This window comes from Mustela nivalis, assembly GCF_964662115.1.
Source record: "Mustela nivalis genome assembly, contig: HAP1_SCAFFOLD_118, whole genome shotgun sequence".
Taxonomy (NCBI): Eukaryota; Metazoa; Chordata; class Mammalia; order Carnivora; family Mustelidae; genus Mustela; species Mustela nivalis.
In genome coordinates this window covers 1,027,357-1,052,017 of record NW_028136499.1, presented here as the reverse complement: position 1 = coordinate 1,052,017, position 24,661 = coordinate 1,027,357, and the positions used below count along the sequence as shown (strand labels likewise).

General features: G+C 50.1%; 1 pseudogene across 1 annotated transcript in view; it reads left to right on the top strand.

The window, feature by feature from the left end:
* Positions 1-242: 242 nt before the first annotated feature.
* Positions 243-24,661, top strand: part of LOC309856998 (piggyBac transposable element-derived protein 5 pseudogene) — a 43,077-nt pseudogene continuing 18,658 nt past the window's right edge. Inside the window, exons 1-2 of the transcript XR_014316660.1 lie at positions 243-561; positions 13,317-13,454. The product of XR_014316660.1 is annotated as a piggyBac transposable element-derived protein 5 pseudogene (transcript). The remainder of the gene's footprint in view (positions 562-13,316; positions 13,455-24,661) is intronic.

Sequence of the window (24,661 nt, the reverse complement as noted above, 5' to 3'; positions counted from 1 at the left end):
TCCCGCCCTCGCGCCCTGCGTCCCTCCGCGGCCTGCAGCCTGCGGCGCCCGATCTCCGAGGGCGCTTCCGAGGGCGCTGGGCCCGAGGCGGCCAAGATGGCGGGCCGGCCGGGCGTGGGGCGGCAGGCGCTGTGCTGCGGGCTGCGCTGGTGGGGGTGGCGGGCCACGGCGCGGGCCCGGTGCCCGGCGCGTGCGGCTGGGAGGCGCTCTGGGGGGCGGGCTCGCGGGCGGCGGCCGGGGCCATGGCCCTGGTCGGCGGGAGCGCGCGGAGGAGGGCGCCGGCGCAGCTGGAGGCGGTCCTCGCGCGCCACGAGAGCCTGCACATCTGGGACGAAGTGTTCGGGGAGTCCGGCCTGGACAGCGGCGGGAACGCCTTCTACAGCACGTCCGTTGCCTCGCGCTCCTCCTCCGCCGCCTCCTCGGACGACGAACACGAGCGCCCCGGCCCCCCGCTGCCTCCCGACGCCCCCGAAGGGCAGGAGTCCGACGAGGACGAGGCCAGCGCGGGTTGGAGTGCCATGCTGCGGGACCGCACGCCTCCGCGCTTCGTGGACACTGGCGGTAAGGCGCGGCCCGCAGGGGCGGGGGCGGCCTGGGGAGGCGTGAGCGCGGGGCTGGGAGAACTCCAGATGCTCCGCGGGCCGGCTGCTTGAGGGCGGCTTTTCGGTCAGCACACAGATGGGGCCCTGGCAGCGGGGATTTGAAGTGCGAGAATCAATCTGGTTGCGTGGTGGTGGTTGGTGGGGGCCGCTCCGACTTCCCCGCGGATGGAGAGGATGAGGCGGAGGCCCAGGTGGCACCCTGCCGCTGGCAAGGACCCAAGGGGGGGGCCTTCCCTCCCTTGCTGGGAGTGTCCAACCCAGTCACACCTGTGGGGTTGTTGTTAGGGGTGCATTTGAGTTAGGTTCCTAAAGCCCGATGCAGCTTGTGTGTGTGTGTGTGTGTGTGTGTGTCTGTGTCTGTGTGTGTTTGTTGCGGGTGGGGGGTACGTAAATCGTTTTGTGTGGATGGCCCCAGAGCAGCGTTACCCAGGTGCCAGGGGTGGGGCAGCCAGCCTTTGGAGGGAGGCCTAGTGCGAGCCGGGACGTCTTCACTGGCTCGTGTTTTCTCCAGTGAATCTGACCAACTTTGTCCATCCCTTTCAGGATCACTTGCTGAGAGCAGAGAAGAGTGAGAGGACCACTTATCAGCGTTAAGCTGTCTTCTCTCGCTCCAGAAGGCACTTGTGTGTTCTGCTTACCGACACGGTCATGGTCAAGCCCCTGATATCTGGAGGTCGCAGGCCTGCTGGTGGTTGTGGCTGCTTGAAATCCTCCTTTACTGCCTACTTTTTGGGAAGGTAATTCTGACACGTCTCTGCTTAGCCTGCAGAAGCTCTGCGGCCTCTGCCCTCTGGGAGAGGTGGAGACCAGCCAGCAGTCCCACCTGTCCCCTGATGCTTTCTGTTCCTTGTTCGACAGCCTACTGTGGCAGGCCCTTGTTTCTGCACACCATTTTCTTGTGTTGAAGAGTGTGCAACCAGTGTTGTGGAGGACCAGGGAGTGGCCATACTGGACCCAATGCCGCTCTCCCTGATTGTTGTTCAACCATAAGAGGGCAGGCCAAAGGGAACCCTGGCTGGTGCCTGGGCTAGGATCTGGACCTTGTGCCACAGCCTGCTGGTAGGCTGATTGGGTTGGCTGGACTCTCTCAGCAGGGAGTGGTCTGCAGACCTCCCACAGACAGGCTGCAGTGTGGACACCCTGAGCTACAGCTGGGCTCTAGGGTCCGAGTCAACTGTGCTGTGTTTTGGAATGGGTGAATTTAACATATTCTCATTTAGGCTTCAGTTCAGAGTTTGGGAATTTTGAAAGTCACATCACCCTGCATAATCCTTTTAAAGCCCATACATTTCCCAGAATGTCATAAGGTTTTCCAGCCCCAGATGGCTGTTTTCCATTCAATTAGCTCTTTAAGAATTGTACGTACCCAGAGCTCTGGTTTGGCAGACTTGATGCTGTGAGTGCTGTGATCCAGTTTTTGATCTTGGAACATGAGAGACATGTCCTCTTGTTTCCCTCCCTCTCTGGGGAAAATAGGGGAATCGTGTTAGCTTAAGCCTGGTTATGACTAAGAGCCCATGAGTGTTGGTCTGAGAAGGATGAGCGCACCTAAATACATTTTCAAGCAATATTATGTTTCTCAGTAACCTATACTTGGGAGAAATTCTGCATCAGAGCAATTTAGTCTAGCCACTGTGGCACTTAAATGGTCATGAAGTTCAGGATTTAGCATCAGGTTCAAATTCTGCTTCCTTTGGATGTGCACTGAGCTCACATCTGGACCTGAGAATCACAGGCAGGCAGGTGCTTTAACCAGAGACATTTAGTGGTTATTGGATGGTATTTATACCCAATTTTGTTTTCTGGTTTTTTGTGGAAGCTTGCTTTTAAAATCCAGCCCTAATGAAGAATTTCATTTTCTTCTTGAAACAGTCTTTCCCTGTGGGAAATTCGGGGTGGTGGCGGAAGGGTGAGGTGGATGGTTTATTAAGCATGAGTTCAGATGGCCTGGAACAATGGGATATGATTTATGGGGCCTGGAAATAGATGCCGGGCAGAGAAAACCCTTGTGCCCTGCGGTGGGGGGAGGAGAGATGGACGGGTTTGGTAAGAGTGAGAGCTGCACCCTGGCCAGTCTGAGAGCAAAGAGGCTCAGGCTCTGAGGTTTATTAAAGTGTCAAATATAACCCCACTTTAGGAAGGCAGCTTGGGCCTGTCTTCCATCTTTGTTCCCTGGTTCACTGACAGACGTCAGCGGGCCGGTGGGGTAGGAAAGGGTGGCAAACAGGATGGTGGCATTTGGATCTGTGATCAACCCTCGAATAGGAAAATCCGTAGCAGGAATGGCTGTTGCTGCTAGAAGCAGATGAGGAAAGCAAAGGACTTAGGGAACAGGTTTCATGCCTGCCTTCGGCTGCAAAAGCGTGTGTGTGTGTGTGTGTGTGTGTAGATAAGTGAATGTGTATGTGTGCATAGGTGTCTTACACATAAATATGTATTGCTTGTGCTGGATTGGGCTGATTGGGGATTTTGGTATTGGTTTTAAATTAGAGCTCACAGGTGATGTCTAGGAGTCCCGCTGATGCCCTAGAGTCCCTGCGCCGGAGAGAGGCATCGGCACTGGGCACCCCTGAGCTTGGATCTGCATCTGGAGTGCAGTAGGGAGGCACCTGGTGCCCAGCCGAGGGGAGGAGGGCAGGGAGGCAGAGGTGTTTCTCTGGTTCAGGTTGAGATAGTCCACGAACAGCTCTTCTAGTCTTCCAGTCTTCCCAGATTCTTCCTTCTGTTCTGTCCACACATTTAGCTTCCTCAATCAGGCACTCCAGAAGTTCAGCCAGCAGATAGGAGTGGAGGTACCCTTTCCCTCTCCTCCCTGGCTTCTGGTTGTGCCTGGAGATATGGGCCCCCTTGAGGTGATTTAAATACAAAGACCATGCTTGCCCTGCTGCCTCTTAAACCCTGTCTGAAGGGAGGGTCAGCTTGGAAGCTGGAGATGCGTGCTGGGACCCCAGGGTCCAGAACCTTCTCCTGATCAGACTTACAGCTTCCCTCTAAAATAACCCCTTCAAGCTGTCAGCCTCACCTGCCCACTGTGTAAATAACTGACACAGCAGCACAGCAGGCGGGCTCATTCCTTGGAAGCAGCACGAAATTCAGGACGCGCTGGTTTCTGGGTTTCTGCCCTTCTCATTTCCCATTCTGAGCAGTCTTGTGACTCGTTTCCTCTGAGGAGGCAAAGGAACAGGCAGATTCCCAGATGCTCAGGGGCCCCTCTGTGTTTGGCTTTGTCGGTGGTTCCTTTGCCGTGGCTGGCTGCATTCTGAGCTGTTTGCTTTTTCTCTTAGAGGCTGGACATCCTAAGAGTTTTTTTTTTTCTGTGTACCGTGTCAGCAACCCTTGGTAATCATTCAACAGAGAGGTGTGACCTTGAGAAGCTGAAGATGACCTGACCGTAGGCCTTAGGAAGTTAACAAGGTTAAATGTTTTATCTTAGGGTTTGTTGTTGGTTTACTCGGCTTAAAGTCTTTTTTGACTGAGAAATAAGAGGAGAAACATCTTAAAGCTAGAGTTAAGTGTATATGCTTGTAATGGGTTTGTGAGCTGAGGTACCTGGGCCCTCGTCATTGGTGTCCACGGTGAGCCACTGCTCCCAGCTTTAGCTCTGTATGGCATTCGGTGGCTCCGGGAGGAGCTGTGCGTCTGGGCGAGCGACAGGGTACGCCTTATGCAGTGCTCCCTAATAGTCAGCCACGTGCCCCTACCACACAGAATTCAGAGAAGGGAGCTTCCTGGAGGGATGTGGTGTTCAGGCTGTGGGCATGACGGTGACCACAACCAGCGGGCCCCGGTCATAATGTTCCGTTTCATAATTACGCCAAACCTATGTGAGTACTCCGAGAGAGCCGCGATCACCTCCACTTCACAGAAAAACATGGTTTCGTCTGAGGTGATGAGATTACCTGGGGAAGTGGTAGCCTTCTCTCGAGGGAGACTTGATTAATCAGGGAAGGTCGTGCCTTTTTAGTTTTTTTTTTTTTCTTTACAGCAATCTGAAAACTTTTGCTGTCAGAAATACTTTTGTATTTTTACAGGGAATTGCTTTACAGGGTCTTTTTCTCAGGGCGTACGCAGTTCAGTGAGATCTAATGCATGTATGGATTTGGATTTGTGTAACCAATCTGCACAGTCGGATAAGAGACAGGAAATCTGCAATGTTATCTCTTTATTTAATCTGTCTCAGCCACTGTGATGAGCATCGTTGATAGGGCGCTTCTGCAGGCAGCAGGGCTCTGAATCCATGGGGAATCTGGGAGTTGTGTGGGGTCTGGTACTCAGTTTTATTTTATTTATTTAAAGATTTTATTTATTTTATTTGACAGATAGAGATCACAAGTAGGCAGAGAGGCAGGCAGAGAGAGGGACGAGGAAGCAGACTCCCTGCTGAGCAGAGAGCCCGATGCGGGGCTTGATCCCAGGACCCTGAGATCATGACCTGAGCCGAAGGCAGAGGCTTTAACCCACTGAACCACCCAGGCGCCCCTGGTACTCAGTTTTAGAGTTGAAAACTCACCTTTATTTTTAAGAAGTGTGATTGTGTATTTTTTCTTATTAATAAGTAATATATGTACATTTTAGGGAAAAATGATAAAATTTTAAGAAATCCCATAACCCCTCATGACCTTAGCTAATCATAGTTAATCATATTGAGTATATTCTTCATATATCTTAGGTGTCAGCTTGTTGGGTGACCTGCTCTTTAATTGTAATTAATATATTGTAGTCGTTTTCCGTTTACATTTTTAAATGTCGATTTTAATGAGTCCGCGGTATCACACAGTTTCCTCTGGGTCCGTGTTGTTGCTGCCTCCCTCTTGTATTTGTTCTGCTGTGATAAATATTCTTGAAACCTAAGTCTGTGTGCACATCTGTAGCACAATCCTTAGCAGAAAATGACCGAAGCAGAATTGAATCAAGGACCCACTGTAAGGTTTTTGGTGTCTGTGGTGAAATAGGTCTCCATAAACATATCAACAATGCTCCTGCCGGCTGTGCACCGAAATCCTTACAAAGTCATGCTTGGAGGACCTGCTCCAGTGTGTGATTCCTGCCCGCCGGGGCTCTTAGAGTACCGTTGCCTTTGGTAAAGCTTGCTGAGGTGTAATACACACACACAGCACATGAGTCCTAGCATGCGGCACGCTGTGTGTAACTACTACCCAGATGAGGATCAGGAACATTCTGAGCACACCAGAGGTTCGCTCCTGCTCCTTCCCAGTCAGTCACTCCCTGCCCCCTGCTTCTCTTCCATCACCAGCGATCAAGTTTGCCTGTTACCTTGCTCTGGTGGTTCGGTTCCTCAGCACATCTGTGGATTCCTTCTTGTTGTCGCGTATGTGGCATCTTAAATTTCGTTATCGTCTGTTGTCTTCCATCACGTAGGTACTGTAGTCGGTTATCCGTTCTCCTGTTAATGGTCTTTTACATGGCATCCAGTTTGGGGCTTCCGAGGATAAGCTGATTTAGACATTCTTGTGGTTTTGATGGACAGATACATTTCCCTTGATCATGTAAACCTAGGAAAAGGTATTCCAGGTCCTAGATTAGATGCGGGTCTCCCCTGTCGACCTCATGGACTGGGTGATGTTTTGCTGAGGCCTGTTTTGTGCATGGCCAGATGTTGGCCACCTCCATTTGGCCTCTCCCCACCAAATGCCCAGTGGCGCCCTTTCCTCCAATTACATCAACCAAACGTTTCTCCAGGCATTGCCATATGTCCCCTGGGGAGCCAAATCACCTGCAGCTGAGAACAACTGCTTAATTTTTTAAAAATTTATTTTAAATTTATTTTTTGAAAAGATTTTATGTATTTATTTGAGAGGGAGGGGAGAAGCAGAGGGAGAGGGAGAAGCCAACTCCCTGTTGAGTAGGGATCCCGGTGCAGGCCTGGATTCCAGGACCTTAGGATCATGACCTGAGCCGAAGGCAGATGCTTCACCGACTGAATCCCCTGGTGCTCTGAGAACCCCTGCTTCAGTACATGCTGCCACACTGTGTTCTAGTTCATCCAGCTGCCAGCGATGTGCGGGACATGCCATGTGTTAATTCAGCAACATCCTGAACCCTGCTGGGATAAAATGATGAGTGAGACCTGTCTCCTGGGGTCCAGCAGGAGAGACAAAGTAAAGACAAGGAGAAAGAGCCTCTGGGAAGCAGTGGGATCAACGTTAACAGGGATTTATATGGAATTCTGGGGAGGGTCACCTGGTCCTGCGGGGTTGGGGAGGAGGTGGCCTCTCGGATGGAGGTGGCCCCCTGAGCTGCTTCTGGAAGCAGAGAAAATGATTACTCAGGTGAAGAGGAAGGAACAGGGCATCTCCAACTCGGGCAAAGGCCAGGAGGAGAGAGAAGGTATGCCACTCTGCCCAGGGGTGAACCCACCCTTTTCCTACCCTGAGCATCCCGACCCGAGGCCTTATATACGAAAATGTCCTGAAACGCGACATGATGTCCTTGTTACCACAGCACAAGTAACTGTAGCTGGGATCCAAGGTCCCATGTTCAGGTGCAGATACAGATGTTTCCGGCGTTTCCTGGCGCCCACAGGGAGGGGAATGTGGTCGGCTCAGTGAGATCTATGAACTTCGGATGGAATCTCTGGAGAAGCCCTGAGCTCTGCCCTCGAAAGAAGGAAGAGGGAAAGGGAAAAACTCAACTTCTGTTGGCGGAAAGAGGCACGGTGTTGTCTCGGGGTGGGAGGGATGTCGTACTAAAAGGATAACAGGCTCTGAAAACACCCTGTAATGTGACGATGATGTTCCGCCCCGACTGGCAGGTGGTGCAGAGAGCCCCTCTCCCCTTTTTGAGTTTCAGAAAAAAACTTTTTACAAGTTTTTTACAAAATTAGGAACCCCGGGCAATAGTTAGCTGTGTGTTTAATAAGCCACTTTACTAAAAAGTTTAGAACTGCAAATCTTGACACTCTCACTGCGACAGACTCACTCCTTGGCCAGGATATTGGAAACTTCATCAGCTTTCATTTCCAGCTTCTAGGCTCGTGGACACCCCCACCCCATCCCCATTTCTTCTGTGGAAGAGGAGCGATCTTTTACAAATATAGGCTAATCTGATGATTCCCCGCTTAAACCTTCATGTAGCTTCCGGCTGAAACCAAAGGGAATTCCAGAGTCCTTCGCAAGGCCTCCAATGCCGACAGCTGCTCCGCAGCCTTCCTTTCCAGTGTCCCCTTAGTCCCCTGTCCTGCTGTCTGCACATAATCTATTCATTTCCGCCTTCATGCCTATGGGGCCCATACCTGGAATGTTCTTCATGGCAGGCTCTGCTTGTTAGTTTGGTCTTGATTCAGATGTCACTGCCTTACCCCATCCCTCTTTGCTGCCACATTTGCAAATATGTTTCCTTTGTGGGATGAGATGCTGGATGTCTTGGTCACAGTTAGGACACGGTGAGTCCTCTATGTTTGTTGAATAAAGGAACTAACAGAAGCCCAGATGAACACACAGCTAAATTGTTAAAAATGAGGATGGAATCAGCACCAATGGAGAAATGTCTAAACGTTTTCTACATCCCAAATAGTGGAAGAGAGGTTGGACCACTCTTGAGGGAATGGATTCCCTACTAGGAAGGCAGCGAAGCAAGTCTGGGATGTGTTTTACAGGTTTTCTGTCCTGCATAGAAAACTGAACTTGGCCTCGGAGGAACTCTACAATCTTGGGCTTCTGCGGCCTCCCCACTTCCTAAGAGCTAGAGACCCCCAGACAGGAGCCTATTAGAAATCTGAAGGGAAGCCAGCCTCTTGTACCCTTTTATCTGTTTAACAAGTGCTTGTGTGTTCTGTACTATGTGCATATAGTGTTCTAAGAACTTCGTTTTTTTTTAAAGATTTTATTTATATATTTGAGAGAGAGAGAGAGAGGGCAGGAAGTGAAGAGGGAGGGAGAGGGACATGCAGACTCCTCGCTGAGCAAGGAGCCTGACACGGCCCTCTCCCAGGACCATGAGATCATGACCTAAGCTGAAGTCAGATGCTTACCCACTGAGCCACCCAGGTGCCTCTAAACACTTTGTAACGTGTGTGCTCTTCAAAACAATCTTGTGATGTATTGTTATCCTCATTTTTAGTATAAGGAAACTGAGTCAATGATTGGTCAAGTGATCTCAGGTGAAAGAGTTCCTTTGATTAGGGCTCGAGGAAACCCCATCCTTACGACGTGAATGTGGAACACAGTATATCTGTTCAGATCTGCTACTTAATGGTATTTCCCTTGTGAGGGGCCCTTGAAGGCCAGTGTCATTCTCCAGATCTGTCTGACCTGCTGCCTCTCTTCCTGGTGCTGCATCTCGTTACTCAGCACCCTTTGTAGTGAGACGGGACCGCTGCCTGGATTCAGCGTGGTGGAAAATGAGCCCAAGGGTGGGCTTCACTCTCAGGCCTGGCCGCGGGGAGGCCCCTGGGAGCCACACGTCAGGGATGTTGGGGGCCGGCAGGCAAGACGACCTCGTATCGAAATCACCATTTGGAGAAAAGCTGCTCCTGCATCAGCCACAGCTCTCAGGGATTAAAGGCTTGTCGGCCAGAAATGAACTTCTTTCCCCGTTGGTTCCTGGTACGTTTGGTGGGGGGTGTTAGAGGAGCCGGGTTTGCAGACACAGACGCTGAAGAAAAGCGGATTCCTCCGGGGAATTGGATTCAGAGCAGTAGGGCCCACGTGGCATTGCTGCGTGGGGACTCCTGAGGGGCTACGAGGGAAGACAACCAAGAGGATAAAAATTGATTCCCTGTCTCCTTGCTGCGACATTCCCACGGTGATTTTGGGAGCGGCCACGGAAGGGTGCCGGGAAGCCACGTGCATCCTGCGCTCTGGAGATGGGTGCTGAACCGCACGTCAGTGGTTTGAGGCTGTAGACGGTTTGGAAGGGGCTAGGGGGTCAGTTTATGGCTGGAGAGGACCTGGGGCAGGAGGCCTGGGCTGTGCGTGGGCTCCCCCTGTGACTTTGCACCAAGGGGCTCCTTCCCAGGGTTCTGAAGGTCAGGAAAGATGTGCGGGGAAGCCCAGAGCTGCTGGCTCATTCTGGGGAGCTTTATCTTTCTTCCTTTAAACTCCCTCTGTCCCGTGTGGCCAAAATGCACATGATGGCTTTTGTGCTACTTAGGAGATTTTCATACCTTTGCAGCAACCAGGAACCTTAAAGAGGGCAAACCCAGGGTACCTATATGAGGCAGGGGAAAGCAGGCGCTGTCTTTGAAGTTGGGAGTGGGAGGGCCCCAGAGCCCCCCACCCCACCCCAGGGTGCTTCCACACCCCATCCCGCTCAGTTCCTCATACTCTAATGTGAAGGACCTTTGGCTGGGACCTGGGTCAGGAGGGGAGAGAGGCCTCTGAGAGGCACCCAGTCCTTTTCTGAGATGGTGAAGAGGACACTGATAAGTCAATGAGATTCTGGTGTTTCAAAGCCACCCAAAAGTGTCTATGGCAAAGTGATTAAAAATTGAATTATTTTGGGGCTTCCTGGGTGCCTCAGTTGGTTAAGCATCGGCCTTCGGTTCAGGTCATGGTCTCAGGGTCCTGGGATCGAGCCCCAAATCGGGCTTCCTGCTCAGTGGGAGAGTCTGCTTGTCCCTCTGCATATGTGCTCTGTCTCAACAAATCACAATTTTTTTTTTAATTTTAAAGATTCTTATTTTATTATTTTGGATGGAACTGGAATGGGAGGACACCTGTTTCCTTCTTTAGGAAACTGTTACAAAAAGAAGATCATGGATTGGGAGAGAGGATTTTCTAGGAAGAAAAAATGTAAATAAGTGTAATTGCCTAAAAGTGGTGACAGTCTTGCTTGTAGATGTTCCTCCTGCATTTTGGGAAGTTGGAGAATCCGTAATACTTTCAATTAAAGTTTTCCTGAGAATCCCCAGCTGACTTTGGGGGTGGGGGGCATTGTCTTTTGTGAAGATTTTGAGTTTCTGTGAGTGAGCAGACCTCCACTCCAGAGTGACATAAAAAGCAATCTGCACCTCCTTCCTGATTTGTCTGTAATGAAACTTGCTTTCCTCAGGTCCCAGCATTCGAGGCAGATAAATATGTTCCCTTTCATTGGCTCTTACTCATACTTCAGCAAGATTTCCCATGTGCTTTTCTTGGATGGCTGGGAAACTGGACCACAATTTATGGGATCTTAGGGGACAGGCGCATAGAATTCCAGTGGGATCCTAGAACAGAAACTAATTGGAGATTAGAGGCCATTGTGGTGTGAAGCTTTTCTTTGAGATCGAAAGAGGTGCATGTTAAGCAAATATTAGCAAGTGTAAGTTCACACTGTCTATTGAAAATTTATAGACTCATTATGGTCACGAAGGCAGGAAGATAAGTAGATTTTGGAAAAGATGCAGGTAAATTCAGGGAGGTGGCAAATTACCCCAGGGAAAGTAGAATGGCTAAAGAGTATGGCCCACACTTTTTTTTTTTTTAAAGATTTTATTTATTTGCCAGAGATAGAGAGAGAGAGTACACACAAGCAGGCAGAGAGGCAGGCAGAGGCAGCGAGAGAAGCAGGCTTTCCGCCGAGCAAGGAGCCCGATGTGGAACTCGATCCCAGGACCTTGGAATCATGACCCGAGCCGAAGGCAGCGGCTTAACCAACTGAGCCACCCAGGCATCCCTGGCCCAAACTTTTTTTTTTTTTTTAAAGATTTTATTTATTTATTTGACAGAGAAAAATCACAAGTAGATGGAGAGGCAGTCAGAGAGAGATAGAGAGGGAAGCAGGCTCCCTGCCGAGCAGAGAGCCTGATGCGGGACTCGATCCCAGGACCCTGAGATCATGACCTGAGCTGAAGGCAGCGGCTTAACCCACTGAGCCACCCAGGTGCCCCCTGGCCCAAACTTTTTAAAAAGATTTTATTCACTTATTTGACACACAGAGAGCCAGAAAGCACAAGTTGGGGGAATGGCAGAGGGAGAAGGAGAAGCAGGCTCAGGGGAGCTGAGCAGGGAGGCAAATGTGTGGGACTCCATCCCAGGAGCCTGGGATCATGACCTGAGCTGAAGAAAGACACTTAACCAACTGAGCCACCCAGGCGCCCCCTGGCTCCAACTTCCAAAGATGGTGTATGAGATACCTTTGGTAGGAAGTAATGAAGATCAGCAACTGTCCTTGATTCTGCTTCTCAGGAAGGCATTGTGATGTGGTGCCCAGGACTTTGGAGACACACACACGCTTGGTGCCCTTCGGCTCTGCCGCTAAAGCAACACCTTCCAGAGGGCAGCTGCAGGCACCGGGTGGCATCACACAGGGTCAGACCCGGGAGGCACTCAGCCATGTACCCCTTCCACCATCCTGCTGGGGTTAAAAAAATTACCTATATATATATATATATATATAAAGAACCAGAATAGTGGGAATGAATGAAAGATAAAAGTTTCCTATGTAGTAGTGGTAGTTCTCTTGTAGTACTTTTTTTCTCTCTCTCTCTCTTTTTTTTTCTTTTTCTTTCTTGGTTTGTTTTCTGGGGAAGGGGCCTGCCATGTGGGTTTTCAGTCAATGATGTTCCCTGACTTAAGTCCTACCGCCCCCCTCAAGGGGGTGGGCTCTGAGGAAACTTTTTTTTTTTTTCAGGCTTTTGTTCTCTGGCGGTTTTTTGTTTGTTCACTTTTTTTTTCTCACTTTGACCGCTTTTGATGGTTTTTGTAGTTTTAGAGGAAAACAAACCGCACCCTGATCTCCCTCTCAGAGAGAAACCTCAGTCTGGCTGCAGAGCCCAAATAAGTTCCCCCTTGGCCGCTGGCAGAGCAGGTTCCAAGTCGCTGTCCCTGGGGATGGAGGATCTTTTGCTTGTACCCAAAAGCACGGCAGCAGCAGCTTTGGGCACCTCTAGACTGCTAGAGAGGTTCCAAGCAGCAATCGCACACTGAGATTTTCCCGCTGGCCCGGGCTGGGAGTGCCCGGTCTTTCTGGGTCTAAGAGCGCCCACCTTACATGCACCAATTTCAGGGAAGGCAGAGGTTCACGCGCGGGTCTCAGGCTCTGAGAATGGGGCACAGGTCCGAGAGCACCAGGCTGGGCCTTCCTGCACCTCTCTGGGGCGAGAGTTTGGTGCAGGCTCTGAAACAAGGGCGTGTATCAAAGGGCACTGGCTGGGCCTTTATACCTCTCTCAGCGGAGTATCTCAGGCTCTATAGCAGGACTCTTGCATTCTGCCCCCTGGTGTGGCTCCCATCCCCTCACAGGAAACGGACCCCATGCATTCTCCTTGCGCTGGCAGCTTAGGGACCAAGAGCTGGTTTCTCTGCCGCACTCTCTCTGACTCAGTGCCAAGGGAGGCTGTCCTGGGACCAGGGACTTAAGCCCCTGTCCCTAGCCGCCCCGATTCCCACAATTTCCCCAGAGATGCTTTGCTCTTTTGGAGTGCTTTCAACCAGTCTCCCAGTTAATGCTGGTCCCCAGACGCAGGGCACTCTCGCTTGTATTGGGTTATTACTTTCCAACTGGTTGCCTCTGGTAGCTCCCTCCCCCTTTTGTTTATCTTCCGATATCAGTTCACAGTTCCCACTCTGCTTTACCTGCCCACTGGCTTCTTCTCCCCCTGTAGAGATCCACACGTGTATAATTCTGATCTCAGGATGATTTCATGGGTGATTGGAGTTCATGGGTGATTGGTAGGTAATCAGCTCATTTTGGGGTACAAGTTGAAAAGACGCCTCCTACTTCTGCGCCATTTTGTCCCCCCTCTTAACTTTTTTTTTTAATTTTATTTGACAGCACAAGTAGAGGGAGAGGATGAAAGAGAAGCAGGATCTGCACTGAGCAGGGAGCCAGATGCAGGGCTGGATCCCAGGACCCTGGACAGATGCTGCACTGAGGGAGCCACCCAGACACCCTTTTAGACCTAGGATGCAGGTAGGAGAAGCAAGCCAGGGGTTCCTTGGCCCAACACTAATGACCATGGCTCAGACAAATCCATCTTCCACTTCAGGCTTCCAGATACTCTGCGAAGGAGACATTCCCCTTCCTGTCCCTGAATGCTCTGCCAGTTCAAGGCAGATCCATGTTTCTGAGGGTTCCTCTTTGGTCATTCTGTCAGGGACAGCCAAGAGGGCTCCAAGCCTGTGTGGACCCCAGGCCTGGGGATCCCAGCCCTGAACTCTTTGCTCTGCCCTTGATGACCCCAGAATAGATCAATTCAGCAACTGTCAATCCATGCCAGGCCAGGGAACAAACACAGCAGTACACAAGATCAACTCGCCTTGGTCCCAGGAGCCTGGATTCCCCAAGAAGGGCTTCACCTGGTCTCTGAAGGGGATTCCAGGGGTTCCAAGATGGCCATGGGTGGAGCCCACCAGGTAGAGAGGCTCCTGGAGAGTGTCCACTGGCACTGAGCAGACGGAAGATCCCCTCAGGCCTTCCCTCGCGGCTCCACTGTGCCCTGGGGAGAGAAAAGGGCCAGCCACACCGCACCGGGGCCACAGCTTGGCCGCCCAGGAGCAGCAGCGCGCCTAGCCTGGAGCTCAAGCAGGGGCAGGGAGCAGCAGGGAGGCCGGGACTGGGCTGGGGACTGAGTTCCTGGAGTCAGCAGAAGAGCAGCGGGAACCAGCAGGGGGCGCAGCCAGCCACCTCACCGGACAGGACAGAACAGGAGGCTGGGCGAGGGCGCGCGGGCCTGCAGAGAGGCCTGCACTGCTGTTTGCCGCCCCCCACCCGCCACAGCTCGCCGCACCTGCCTGCCCCGCCCACCGCCTTCTGTGGGCCCAGCAAACTCACTGCGCAAGTAGCGCCTCCCGGGAAGGCAGGGGTTCTGGGCTGGCTGGGCAAGGCGAGGGGGAGTGCATCGGTGCCCCGCTGACTCAGGTACTGAGGGGCTGCGGAAGGGTAGGGGCGCTAGGCAGAGAGGGAGACTGGGGCCCTGCTGCCTGCTGCCACCTGCTCCTTCGTCCAAGGGAGCGAGAGGGGGGCCTGGCGGACAGGTTCCTGGCGGCCTGGTGCTCCTACGCCCCATAGCCCTTGCCCCACAGCCCTTGCTCCACTTCTCGGTATTCAGGGAACCCGTGGGGCCCTACTGACATCAAGGGGCCCAGCACCACTGGGCTCGTCTGGACCCCGGAGAGACGCCTGTGCTGACAGGCTTCTTTTCCAGAACTTGATGGAAAATTTTGTCCCTCAGAATCGCCGGGCTCCCCAGCCTGAGAGGCGCTGGCTCTGCCCACGCAGCCTGGTCCCCACTGGGCCCCCTCCACCTCAAGTGCCTTTTACCCAGGAGCCCCAGGATACCATTTTTTTCTGGCCCATGGACCCCTTTTCCCCACCCCCACCCCCACACCTCTACTTTGGGCCTGCAACCACCCTGGGATCACTTCCATCTGCGGCCCCCTACACCACAGGTCCTTGTCCACCTCCAGGCCTGTCCCCTGGCCCCTCTCACCTCTGGAGTTACTGAAACTCTTCCACTTGGGGGCCACTGGCATCTGTGATCCCAGACTCCCGGGACTCCCCTCCACCTTGGAGCTCCCTACCCTGTTTCCTCTAGGAACTGCTGTGCCTAGAGCACCGAAACCCCACATTCTCAAGCCAGCTGTCTTTGGGCCAAGGACTCAGGTATCCTCAGGGACCCTCCTTTCCAGGGCACATACTCCTCTCTGTGCAGGAGAGACCAGAGAGTGCAGGCTTGGGGATCCTTCACTCCAGCTGGATGGAGGGGCAGAAGCTGGGGTGTGTGTGAGGGGGAGCTCACAGGTGGCCTCCCTGGGTAAGGAGCTTCCAGGAGGAAACTTCAGAGTGAGGCTATGATGTGGAAGCCTCAGGAAGCACTGGCTGCACAGACTCCAGGCTCCTGGCTTGGGCAGTGGGCATTTAGTGGCCAGAGCCCTACAGGACCAACCCTGTCCAAACCCACCCCACCATGGCTGGCTTTTTTTGTCTTGAATTTGCACAGCAACCTTTTCTCCAGTATGAAATTGAAAGCTTTGCTTTGGAAAGTTTTGTGTTCAGGAGGCTCCTGGGCATCCACTTACTTTATTTCCAGAGGCTAGTTGAGGAGGGTGGAGTCTTTGGGACCTTAACAGCAGGTCTCCTGATCCTTCCTGACTTCCTTTTTTTTTTTTTTTGATTTATTTATTTGAGAGAGAGAGAGATAAAGAGCACACCACAGAACACATGCAGGCACAGGTGAATGGGCCAGGTGAATGGACCTGTGCGAAAACAAAGAGTCAGATGCTCAACCAGCTGAAACCACCACCCCCAGTCCACCTTTTACAGATGGGTTACATCTTCACACTGTTAGGCACTTTGCCTGGAACCGGCTAGTCTTACAGCAGTCCTAGGACACTGTCTCTTGCCCAGTGTCTCTGGTCAGTACCAACCCATGCCTCAAGTGTGGGAATGACTTCTTCCTGACTCCTTTTTTTTTTTTAAGATTTTTTATTTTATTTTATTTATTTGACAGAGAGAGATCACAAGTAGGCAGAGAGGCAGGCGGAGAGAGAGAGAGAGGAGGAAGCAGGCTCGCTGCTGAGCAGAGAGCCTGATGCGGGACTCGATCCCAGGACCCTGAGATCATGACCTGAGCCGAAGGCAGCGGCTTAACCCACTGAGCCACCCAGGCGCCCTTCCTGACTCCTTCTTAACTCCTTGTCCAGCCTGGGTTGCCCACCCCCCTCCAGGCTGTCCTAGTTGTATATATTGGATATCTGTAGATAGTGGGCACCATCAGATCCTCACCTGTCATGGCCGGCGCAACAAATCAACCAGGAACATGAGGGTAAGAGGATGAAGAAAAGAACTCGAGAAGCAAAGAGATGGGGGACAGGAGGAGCACTGAGGAGGATGTCCAACAGTGCTAAGTTTATTCAAAGCCTTAAGGCCATATATATAGTGATATTACATCTGTGTTTAGTTAAGCAACTATGGTTCCTCATGACGCCAAATGGCTGATGCCAGTACAAATACAGCAAACCTGAAAGTAAATTATGGGTTGTACTAAGGCAGCAAGGACAAGCAACGAACTTTTTAGCCCAACCGAATTGTTCTCATTTGTTTAGTAAGCGTGTGGGAAGTCACGTAGGCGAGCGCACAACACATAGCATAGACTCTTGCCCAGTGCTACTGAACTTTTCCCATCCTAAACCTTTTGTTAGGTTATTTGGACTTTAAAGGAGGCACAAGTCAGGGTCTGGTTTGGTTCTCGTCTTAAGCCTTATTGCGGCCTCCCACACTCACCGAAATGAGAACATGGCTCAGGGTTATGGAGTGAATATACCCTTTAGGAAACATTAAAGGACATAGCATAACTGGTCCGGGGTCACCCAGCCTGTGAGAGGCATGGGTGAGATTCAGACTGCACTGGGTGCCACAGCCATTATCAGCTCACCTTAGTGTCCAACCTGGTCCCAGAAGGTTCCTGCTCAGGACTTTGCTTTGTGCTGAGCTGGGCTTGCTTCCTGACTTTGAAGCCATTTTCACAGTGTATCCCCAGCCCACCCTCTCACATTGAGCATCAGTGCTGCCTTGGCTGGCCTCTGTTGATCGTGCCATTCCTCTCAATCCCTCTCTCACCCCTCTGGCCCACTGTCCTACTGCCCTCTGTCCGGTGGGCCAAGTTCTGAGCTTCTTACCTGCACTTCCTCTTAACTGTGCTCTGTTGAAATCCTCTCTAACAGGGAAGACCTGCTTATCAGAGCAGCTTGATTTGGAATCCATCTCCCCTGGAGGTCAGAGCTTCTGACCATCATGTCCCCAGCCTCAGCACTGGGGATGCCTGCCCAGCCTATTCTGGGTGCTCGTGGAGCTCTGGGATCTTGGAGAAGATTTGCCATGAAAATAAGCATTTATACATAACACGGAAGAGAAGATTTGAGGAAATTGAGTGAGTGCCATCTGGTAATGTTTGTGTTAGGATGGTTCTGAAATTTCTGGGCCCTGAGTTACCAAGAACCCTAGGTTGCCCAGCTGGAAGGACCTCAGATAGATCAGCTGGGCTCCTCACCTCATTTGACAGATGGGAAGTTGAGACCCAGAGCTTAGTGCCACAGAGCAGGAGTGAGGAGAGATGTTAGTGACAGGAAGAAATCATAGGGTAAGCACAAAGTGGCTGAGCCTGGGCTTTGTTTATGCAAATGAGTTGCTAAAACAGTGGGCCTGAGGCTGCTGACTCTATCTAGTGGCCAGCAAGAAGTAACACCAGCCCACACCTTCTGAGGTTTAACTCATGCCAGGAATGATTCTCAATGTTTTATTTGTGGGCACCTGGGTGGCTCAGTTGTTCAGCTGAGGTTATGCTCCCAGGGTGCAGGGATCTAATCCTCACCAGGCTTCCTGCTCAGTGGGAAGCCTGCTTCTCCCTTTCACACTCCCCCTGTGTGTGTTCCCTTTCACCCTGTGTCTCTCTCTCTCTGTCAAATAAATAATAAAATCTTAAAACAAGAACAACAACACCAAAATGCTTTATTTGCCTTAGGAGATAGGGTCTGTTATGGCTACCATTTTAATGCATGGAAATATGGGCACAGGGGAGCTAAAGGAGTCCAAGGTCACACAGCTTTCAAGTGGAGGAGCCAAGATTTGAACCCTGGGCAGCCTGCCTCCAGAAACTGTATTATTTTTTCCCCTTGTGTATGTCATTTTTAAAAACCTTTCCCTGAATTCTAACAGAGATGTGTAAACATTGTTAAGCATGTAGTTTATTGATCATTACAAAGCTTAGGTTTTGAAGCATTGCAGCAAGCTGGGGTGGGCTTTGATGTCAGAACTGGTTGGAATCCAGTTTCTGGTGCTGCATGATCTTAGGTGACTTACTCAGCCTCAGTTTCTGCACTGAGTTTGGCAGCCTTGTGATGAGTAGAGCGTGTGACAGTGCCTAGCGGGTTTGGTGCCTGGCGAGTGTTTAATAAATGGTTTTCTCTTCTTAATAATGAATATTCTAAGTTGTGTTGGTTTTGTTAAGCAGTCCGAATACCTTCCTCATCGGTCAGTTGCCTGTCAGTCGCCTTGTAGGTACTTGTGATGAGTCACTTTGGTAAGTCACTATATATAGCTGAAACATTTGGGGGTAGTTGGGGGACACCCCCCCCCGCCCCCACTGCCCCTGCATTGAAAGTCTGTAATTTAAAATGTTCCACCTGTGCCTTTTTTTTTTTTTAAAACATAACCACTTTGGGACAGTGAAAGTTATATCTTCTCTTTAGGGTTGTGACGGAGCCTTTGGGGACCTGCAACAGCTTACTTCCAGTTTCTGTCTGGCATACTGATGGGCCAGAACTTATTTTATCAACATTCCATCACATTACAGGCACCTGGAAGGAGGAATATGTTGAACTTCTCGGAAATTATTTTTTGGAACTGTTTTTATCCTGAGGAATAACCCATTTAAAAATTGAATGACCTTTATGGTTGACTTTTCCACTCTACATAATGCAAACTGAAAAACTCGTTGTTTTCAGCTGCTTCTGCAGCAGTGGGAAGAGCAAGCCTGTGGGTGTCCTCCCCCGGTTGGCCCCAGCACCGAGCTGCATCATTCTACACACCCCTCATGCCTTGTCTCCTTGTCTGTGAGGTGGTAATGATGGTGCAGGGAGCTCCAGGTGTTGTGAAGGTTACAGAGATGGGGGGTGTAAACTTTGAACAGTGTGCCCCACATAAAATGCAGATCTGGTGAGCAGAGGCAGCTGCTCACATTAATTGTTGATGCCAAGGCACTGGAGTTCCACAACAGCCTATGCCTTTCTTTCCTGGGTCCTTTTTGTCTCAGCCACCACCTTAGAGAAAGTGACTCAGCAAGGCTGGTGTTTGTGGAGCCCTCTACAAATCCAGCTAATTCACACGGGCGATGCCCTAGAGATAAGGGGGTTTTCCTGGGTGGTAGGACCCCATTTCAGAGGCTTAACTAGCCGGTTTCTCCTAACTGGTCCTGTCCTCCAGGGTCAAGATGAAGGCCTGCCAGGAGACTGGTGGTCTCACCAGAGTTTTCCACTGGAAGCATGAAGGACCCCATGGGGCCTCGTGCAGAATGACATGGGTGTTGGGGGGAGAACAGGGGGGACATCGCCTGTACCATCATGGGCAGGTCACTATATCTGGCTCACGCCGGCTTTCTTCCCATCTGGGAAATGGCAGAAGACCATGCTTTTTCAAAGGAGGGATGAGGGTTTAGGGAGGTATTTGATGACTGTGTTGGGGCTGCATGAGTAACAGAGTTGACAGAGGGGCCTTGGAGTCATAGACTTGGGTTCAGGCCCCTGCTGCTGCCACATAAAAGTAGATCGCTTGGGTAAGCCATGGACCTCAGTGTCCTCCTCTGTGCACTGTGGATAATACCTAGCATGTAGTTCTGTGAGAGGTACAAAATAGAAGGCCATATTAGGAGCTTAGAGCAGAGCCTGGTACTCACTAGATTGTAGATTTATGGAGATACTCTGGCATCACTGGTGTTGCAGACCTGGTCCTACCCTCTGGAAACTTTGGCTGTGTGACAGATGTCTTATGAGGCCGTGGCTGACAGAAAGAAGCGGTGTCTGTCTTTTCTTAAGATTAAGGGTACAGAGGGGTGCCTGGTGGCTCAGTCGTTGAAGCATCCAACTCTTGGTTTCAGCTAAGGTCATGATCTCAGGGTGGTGGGATTGAGCCCTGAGGTGTGCTCTGCTCTCAGTGTAGAATCTGCTGGAGGTTCTATCTCCCTGTATTTGTGTGTGTGTGCTCTCACTGTATCTCTCTCTCTGTCTATCTCTCCCTAAAATAAATGAAGCTGTAAAAATAAATAAATACATACATGCATAAGTTAATTAATTATGGGTACAGAAATCAGTGATGGAGCTGGGCTGATGGGACACTTGGCAGCAAAGACAGGTGCACCCTGCTTGAAGGCTCGGGGGTAGCTGCAGTGTCACCAGTGGTGATGGGGGTGTGAGGAAGTTGCCTCGTGCAGCATCCAGAGAGGAACTTAGATGGGGGTGTTCCAGGGAGTAAATGCCCATGGGTAGGAAGCATCTTCAGATGAATGTCAGAGGGTGTCCTCATGGATGGGGAGGCACCCTTTCTCCCTGAAGCTGCCCACGAGTGGAGGTGTGCCTGCTGGGGACATAACTAAATCATTGGGGTTTAGCCTCCTAAGCTGTTAATTTATGAAAATGTGGCCAAAACCTTGTCTCACTGTTTTTTAAAGAGAAGTATATTAAACTGTTATTTGGGATGGTGTTGTCTTCCAAAGGCTCATTCAGAGTCAGTGGCAGAGCTGATGTGCGCTTTCCAACTTGTCTTGAAAGCCTGGTCCAGGCAAGGGTGAGGGATATTCCCATCTCTTGGGGTCTCTTGCCCTCTCTGTTTATGGCAGAGCGTGGTTTTGCGACTGGTAAATAAACAGGCATCCTGTGCAGATCCTTCAGCTCTTCGTGTGGCTGCAGTAGAGGAAATTCCCATTCACTGGGCACAGACTGTGGCTGGACGGGCGGTGTGGCGGGGCTCTCACTGAGCATTCTCCTTTCACGTAATCCCCGACCAGATATGAATTTTGTGGTGTTGCCACTTTCCTGCTGGCCAGGAGGGAAGTTGAGGCCCAGGAAAGTTACACTTTCTCGCTGTGGTAAGCGGCAGAGCCATGTCAGCCGGTCCAGGCCCTGGCTTTCAGGTCTGTTTGCTGTGAGCATTTCCTCTTGTGTTTCCAGCTTTTGGCCTGTTTGACCTATCAAACTACTGATGGTGTATTGATAATTCTAATACTCTCGACATTGTGAAAGATGAGCTCTTCACTTTGTGCTAGAAATGTTTCTTGCTGTATTTTTCTTTTAATTAAAAAAAAAAGTCAAAGTCCCACGTTTCTGCCCATTTGAATCTCCCTGAGTCTCCCTGTTGTGAAGTGGTTGGGTTTGGGGATTTCTAGGGCAGGGGCCTAGTTGGTGGTGGCTTTGCCTGGAGGAGCCCATGGCTCAGGACTTAGAGTGAGGACTGGAGCAGTGTGAACTGTGGCCTGAAAATGTGTTCATGTGTGCTGAGGTGGTGCCCAGATTCTTTTGGAGGATGAACTGAGGTTTTGATCAGTAGGTTAGAGAAACACTTGATGGAATAACACTGATAATTTTGTTTTTGTATTCAATCCTAATTTTGTGTTTTCGTTTTCGTGTAGTGCAGTGTGCTCTGTGTTCTAAGAAAAAATTGGCAATCAATTCATACAGTATCATGATTTAATAATCCTTCCTCACTCACCGGGTCATATTTCAGGTTTTTATATGTAGTTTTTATATCTGTAGTTCTGTTTCTGAATTCTGCATTTTGATTCATTCCTTCATTTTTAAATTTCTTATTTTAAAGATTTTATTTATTTGAGAGAGAGAGAGAGAGAATGAGCTAGGAGCAGGGGCAGAGGGAGAAGGAAAGGGAGACTCCTCACTGAGCATGGAGCCTGATGTGGGTCACAGATCCCAGGTCTCTGAGATCAGGACCTGACCCAAAGGCAGATGCTTAACAGACTGAGCTACCCAGGTGCAGCCACATTCCTTCATATTTTTATTTTTACTCCAGTGCTGCACTGTTTTGCTGGTTGCTTCAGTTTCTGGGAGGGAGGGAGATGACCCCCTCCCCTGTTCTTCTAACAAGTTTGCTTTTGCTGCGTTGACTGGAGAAGGGCCAGGCTTCCTGAAGATGAGTAGGATGATTCAGTGACACCCAAAAGGCAGTGGCTATCATTGTTCCCACTGTGCTTCAACAACTTCACCCACTGACTCTTTGATGATGGTAGCCACCAGCAAATCTTCTGCAGAGGACTGCTGCCTTGGGATGCTTTTCTTGTGGTGCTGGACTTCATTCCCCCTGGCAGCCAGTACAGATAGGATTAGAACCTAGGAAAAGTCCCATTAGAACCCAAGAAAGTGGGGTGCCTGGGTGGCTTAATCGGTTGTCTGCCTTTGGCCCAGTTCATGGTCTTAGGGTCCTGAGATCAAACCCTGCACTAGTGTCCGTGCTGGCTGTGGAACCTACTTAAAATCAAACAAACAGAAATCAGCCCAAGAAAGTACCATCCTTTGTGTTGTTCTATACTGTGGATCAGATTTTATTTTTCTTTTCTTTTTTTTCTTTCTACTTTCTTTTTAAAGATTATTTATTTGTCAGTGAGAGAGCACAAGCAGGGGGAGCAACAGGCAGAGGGAGAGGCAGGCTTCTGGTTGGGTAAGGGGTCTGATGCCGGACTTGATCCCAGGACCCTGTGATCATGACCTGAGTCATGTTAGGCTGCTGCCTAACAGACTGAGCCAACCAGGCATCCCCCAGGATCAGACTTCAATAACCCTACCAGATTTCTTTAGCTTTGACATTTTAAAGGACAATAAAAGTTAGCTAAACCTACACCAGGATTCTGCATCTGCTGGGGCTGTGCTGTCCGGGCCTATGTGCCTCCTGTTCTTCTAACACCATCAATTCCACCCATGTTTTAGCCAGTGAACTGTAGGCAGGTGTGGGTGTGTCACTGAAAGCTTTGACTCATCATTCATATCTTTATTGTAAGCTTATAATCTTTATTTTTTTCTTTTTTTTGGGTAAGATTTTATTGATTTGTTTGTTTATGAGAATGAATGGGGAGCAGAGGCAGAGGGAGAAGCAGACTCCCTGCTGAGCAGGAAGTCTGACATAGGGCAAGATCCCAGGATTATTTATGATCTGAGCCCAATGCAGATGCTTAACCGACTGAGCCACCCAGGCTCCTCTTTATTTTTCCTTTATTGATTATCTGCCTTTCTGAGGCAGTGTTCTACCTGGGTTTTCATAACTCCACACTAAGGTATTCTTCCACTAGTGTGGTCTGTTTTGAGGTAATTCCTATACATTCTGGCTATGCTGCTAAATGATGCTATGATCTTGGACTCTTTTTTTTTTTTTTAACCTCTCTGAGCCTTGGTTTCCTCTGTGCTAATGTGGATAATATACCCTCTCTTGCAGATGTGTGGAGGGCCATGGCTGACTTGGATGCAGTTGGAGTCATCTCACGGCACATGGAATACACAATTTATCTTGCTTCCTGTCTTGATAACGACATCTTGGTTTTCATGCTGTCTTAGAACAAGTAGAACTTGACTTATAACATGTAAGTTGTGAATTCACGTACTTTTGACAGAGGTGTTATTTTAGTTTAGTTTAGTTTAGTTTAAAGCAGGCTCCACACCCAGTGCAGAGCCCAGTGTGGAACTCAAACTCACCACCGTGAGATCAAGATCCGAGCTGAGATCAAGAGTTGGCCGCTCAACCAGCCTAGTCACCCAGGCATCCCTTCTGTTTATCATTTTTCAAAAAATGTGACAAGTAACACTTTCTCTGCTTGGACCTGTCCTCACACCTGCTATGCTGGTCTGGGGGTCAGACGTGTAGCTGGTGTGGTGCTGGTGATGTTGAGCAAGACATTTGTTAAGTCTTTTTACCCTAATTGCTGTTGTCCTATTATTTCCTTTTTTTTTTTAAGATTTTATTTTATATCGTGGTGATATATGCTAAAACTGTTGCTTCTGATCCTGCCTTAAAACTTGAATATGTAGGGCATTTTTTAAGGATTCATCCCTGGAGATACAGTATTTGTTTTTCTCTGTCTGACTTATTTTGCTTAGCACAATACCCTCTAGGTACATCCATACTGTTGTAAATATCAGGATCTCATCCTTTTTGATGGCTGAGTAATATACCATTGTGTGTATGTACCACTTTGTCTTCTGTTGCTGGACACTTGGGCTGCTTCCATATCTCGGCTATGGAAAAAAAAAATGCTGCAGTAGGCTTAGGGGTGCCTCTGTGGTTTCAGAATGTTGAGTCTGATGTGTCAACTGCCACAACAGTCGTGGCAACTCAGGAAGGGAGCCAGGTGCAGGAGGTAAGAGGAGGAGTGCAGCTTTAGGCAATCTGAGTTGAGGTGTCTGTTGGACGTGCAGGTGTAGGTTCTGGTTGGACAGTCAAAATGTAGGAATGGGTGCTTGGGGGAAGAGAGATGCAATCATGCTGTTGCCAAGGGATATATTCCTTGTAGAGAGACTGACAGTTAAGGATTTAGGGTAATTCCTTCTTTTCTTGGGCAGATAAAGGGGAAGAATAAAGGAGTAGTGGATGGAAGGGGAGGGACGTGGCTTTGATGCCAGGAAGGCATTTTT